Source organism: Ptiloglossa arizonensis, unplaced genomic scaffold (genome assembly GCF_051014685.1).
Source record: "Ptiloglossa arizonensis isolate GNS036 unplaced genomic scaffold, iyPtiAriz1_principal scaffold0217, whole genome shotgun sequence".
In the NCBI taxonomy this organism is placed as follows: Eukaryota; Metazoa; Arthropoda; class Insecta; order Hymenoptera; family Colletidae; genus Ptiloglossa; species Ptiloglossa arizonensis.
The window spans coordinates 234,398-239,397 of record NW_027478587.1 but is presented as its reverse complement, the minus strand read 5'-3'; the positions used below and the strand labels follow the sequence as shown (position 1 = coordinate 239,397).

General features: G+C 44.8%; 1 pseudogene; it reads right to left on the bottom strand.

The window, feature by feature from the left end:
* Positions 1–4,933: 4,933 nt before the first annotated feature.
* The window catches only part of LOC143154620 (large subunit ribosomal RNA), a 2,876-nt pseudogene continuing 2,809 nt past the window's right edge, over positions 4,934–5,000 (bottom strand).

Here is a 5,000-nt window from a genome sequence, read left to right as displayed (position 1 = left end):
ACCCTGGCTCGAATTTAGCACTCATACCCGCAAACCTCACATTTTTTATATAACCATACGTCACTCTTCCTCTTTCGCTTCTGTCCCATCTATTCTGCCATTTTTCATACACTCGATTTTCAATTTGCTTCATACAGTCATCTTTACTCAGTAATCTTACATCTTGATTCGTGATCAAGTCACTTTCATTCACGCACGTACCCATCCTTACATTATATGCCGCACATCTCCGTTCACACTCCAGGTCCCACGGAAGTACGCCCATAAGGATTTGCATGGCTTCCGTCGAGACCGTTCGGCACACATTTAGACACGCATACAGCGCTACTCTCTGACATGTATTCAGCAATCGTTTACCATACTCATACCTTATGATACTACCCCATGCACTCGCTCCGTACATCATGCACATCACTATCATACCTTTGTATATTACTTTCATCGCTTTCTTTCCTAATCCCCATTCTTTTCGGAGCACCCTCCTCAGGTAACCTATTGTATTTGTTATTTTTCTCTTGAGCTCTATTAAATGCGGCTTGAAATGCATTCGCTCACTCATACACACACCTAGGTACTTGAGTTGTTTCACGTACCTCACTCTCATTTCTTCTGTACGCACGCATGGCTCTCTGTTACCCGAGAGGGAACCCTTTAGCAACATACACACCGTCTTCCTCTCACTTACTTCCAGTCCAACGCTTCTGCCCCAATTGATCACATACGCCATACATTCTGCACTCTTTGCTTCTATAGTGCTTCTACTTGCTCCCTCAATTAATATTAACAAGTCATCCGCATACGCTATGATCTTACATTCATATCTTTCTAATTCAGATAAAAGTTCATCCATCATGAGGTTCCACACTACGGGACCGCAAACCGATCCCTGCGGGCACCCCCTCTCAACCTTTCTCCACACTGTCTCATTCTTTCCTACAATACACGCATTTCTATCCTTGAAGTAGCTCAGCCATAACCCAAGCTCTTCGCATTCAAACTGACGTAAACGTTCCGCTATTCGTCCCCAGGATAGGTTGTCGAAAGCTCCTTTAAAGTCAACAAACACACCCAATACATACTTACTCTCAGAGTCATTCACACTTCTGTGTACTTTATACCAGGCATCTTCAGTTGATTTACCTTTACGGAAACCAAACTGACATTCCCTCAGTCGTCCATTTGTTTTTCGCTCCAACCTGCTTACCATCACTCGTTCTAGCACCTTTCCCAAAGTCGGAAGCAGACTTATCGGCCTGTATGACCGTGGATCAGACCGGACTTTGTCCGGAGATTTAAGGTGTATAATAACATCGGCCTTTTTCCATTCATTTGGGAAATATTGCTCTTTCATGCACTCATCAAAAGTTTCTCTCATCCATTCTGGGATCACCCGCCATACGTTCTTTACCATATCAGCCGTCAGACCATCCATTCCAGGCGCTTTACCCGATTTATTTGCACGCACCGCACGATCTATTTCATCCCATTCAATTTGTTTAACCTCATTTGCCCTTACTACGTCATACTGCATCGTTCTCTCTGCATCACCATTTTCTGCATCAGGGGGGAAAAATTCTTTCAGTAGTACACTTGCACTCTCTTTCCACGTTCGCGTCAAACTTTCTCCATCTATCAGCCCACACAGATCATCATACCTCCGCTTTCTCATGCACACTTTGTACACCTCTCCCCACGGATCAGCATTTCCTCTCACTCTAACGAACTCTCTCCAGTTTCTTTCTTTCGTGTCCTTAATCATCCACTTATACTCATTCATGCATCTTTTTAGTGTCATTTTCTGCTCTGCGCACGCACCCTGAATACTCCTCGCTCTTTGGTATTTCCTTCTTGCTCTTCGTACTCGCTTCCTAGCTTTCTCCAATTCCTGCGTCCACCATTTTACACTTCTTCCATGCTTGTATTGAACCCTTTTCATAGTTAAATCATTCGTCTTAGCAACCCAGTCAGTGATTTCACTCACCTTCTCATCTATACTCAGCCTTGCAAATTTTTCCATTCCTACTTCTTCAGCCTGCATACGTACTACTCTCATGTACTCGTCCCAATCTACATTTTTGACAGACCATCTCGTTCTTACAGGTGGAGACTCATTCATACTCATCATTCCATAATTTATGCGTAACAATATTATATTATGATCACTCACACCCCATTTGTTCCTCACTTCCCATTTGTACTCATACCTACCATCTAGACAGTACCCTAGAGTTACATCTATATCACTCTGTCCATTCGCACCACTAAAAGTATACCATTCGCTTGGCTCATTCAGCACAGTCATCCTACTTTGTATTATGAAGTTTTCTAATACTTCACCACGCTTCTCACTCTCACGCCCCCTCATTTGAAATTTGCTGTGCCATAGCGTACTCACCGCATTCGCATCCATTCCAACAATCACCGGCACACCTTTTGCATACCGTATTATAGCCTCCAGATACTGCAAGTACGGTTCAATGTCTGACCCATACCGACAGTACATGGACACCACATACATTTCACCAAACGTACCTTTTATCCATACACACACACCATACTCATTTGTATATTCACTCGCCAACATTGATTGCACATTCGCATCGTTTACTACAATCGCTGCCTTGATTATTCCATCACACTTGTATACACTCATATGAGTTGGCAACCCTCTAACATTCCCATACGCGACATAGGGCTCCTGAAGAAGCGCTATACTCACATTTTCTTCGCACAAAATCATGCCTAAATCGCACATAACAACATTTGCTCTCTGACAATTCAGCTGTATCATACGTAAACAGTCCTTAGTCATAGCGTATTCGTTCTCTCATTCTTTCAATCATTCGCACATGTTGCGGGCACTCATTCGACATTACTGAATGTCCATCATTCATACCTCTTTCCCTACAATTTTTACACGTTTCTTTCGCTGCTGTACAGTCTTTCGCTTCATGTCCACTTTCTCCACATTTCCTACATACCCTTACTTTACTCTTACAGTCACGCATCATATGACCGAAGCCCAAACACCCAAAGCACCTTAGTACGCATTCAAACTCACGCACTTTAAATGCGTGCCATTTTATATAAACTCTTCCGGCACGTGTCAGCATCTCTTTCACTATCGCACTCGTTTCCATTATTACATTTCCTTCATTCGCTCCTTTCTTACTAGACCTATTTATTATTCTCACTCTTTTGTTAAATTCATCCAGTGTCATACGCTCTTTTAAATTTTTCTCGTACATTTCCTCCAGGATGGTCTCACTCTTCATCTCATTTGGCACATCATACATAATAACCTTAGGGCTAATCATACCCGGCAGGTTGGCTTTGAGGCCCAGCTCGTCCAGCTTCACGCATTCCTTTATGGCGTTTCGCTCTTGCTCGCTTACCGTCTCGATCACCACTCCATTGTTTCTAATCTTGCGTACCGCTTTCACTCTTACATTCACAAACTCGCTCATTTCTTTTATCACTTTTTCCCTTATTTTCTCGCTCGTTGTGTTCTCATTCTCATTCTTCGATTTTACAATGACCGCATACGTTTTAACATTTGCACGCTCATTCGTACTCACACGTAAACTTTCTCCCACATTCATTTTTCCACCGACACTGTTTTTCTTAACTATGCCCGCATAGCTAACAGGCACGCACATATTTTCACACTTCTGTACACTTTCTCGATCTTGTCGTCGCTCCTGTCGCCCTGCTATTTGTCCCACCGCCCCGGTGATGGTCTCAGACAGCTTCTTCATCTGGCTCCCCAGATCTTCGTTCTCCTCCAGCCTCCTCTTCAGCTCCTCGTTTTCCTTCTGCAGGTCGCTGATGAACCTCTGGCACACTTTCACCTTCTTTTTTATATATTTTAAGTCTTCAGCAGTGGCACTACCATTTAAGTTTCTGCAAAAATATAATATAACCTCTGCTGGCGATGGAAATTTACTTTCTTCATTTTGTCGCGTCACCTTTTCTTTTTCTTTTTCAGGGCTAACACTCCCTATTTTTCTCCTTCTTCTGCTCACTGCTTTTATGCAATCCGAATCAGAAGCGCTCGTTATTTCTTCTTTTCTTTTTCGCGAACTTGTGACGGGAAAAACATCATCGACAACAACAACGTCATCCATCTCGCGGTTACTCATTTCTCCTCGGCAGCCAATCAGGTGCGGCTCTGCGCCGCGTACGTCACCAACTAGCGCGGGGATTGGTTGCCCGCGTCGACCAATCAGGGCGCCGCTATGCCCCTGTCGCCGGCCAATGGGGCGCTTGGGATCAGCCGTCCGCGCCGACCAATCAGCGTACCGCAATGCCGTTGACGCCAGCCAATGAGACGCGGCGAAATCCACGCGTTGCCACGTGCACTTTTTCCGACAATTTTTCCACGTTATTTTCCACGTTATGCAGTATTTTTCACTATATCAAGCTTTTACAATCCAATCCACTTTCACCACACTACACGAAACACACCCACACGTTAATTTTCTCGCACTCTGTACACGTAAATACCACAACTTGCTTGAGAGCGATGCACAATACGTCCGTACAGTTCGACCAAAACAAGTAGTAGATAGGGACATTCGTCTAGTTGTGTTTTACGTGACTGTGCCTGCCGCGAGGGCTCAACAAACACGGCCCCCATGGGCGTGGGATTGAAATACGATCAATCAGCGCGTCTACGTGAAGTTGCTCCACATAGACTACCAATTTGACGCCAGAGTGCAAGCTCCAGTCATCCCTTTTGGTGTAGGCGAGACCTTTCTAAATCTCTACCGGCTCTGCAGGTCGGTACCCGAGCTGATAATGCAGCTCACCCATCGAGGTATTACCTCTAGCCCGCGATATAGGCTATACCACTGCCCCCGCGAGTCCAACCCATGGTCGGCAACAGTGGGGAATTTTTCCCCCTCTGTGGGCTACGCCAGACCCCCGCGGTACCAGTTTAAACTACTGGTGGAGTTTTCGCACTTATTATGCTCAGTAGATAGGGACAGAGGGAATCT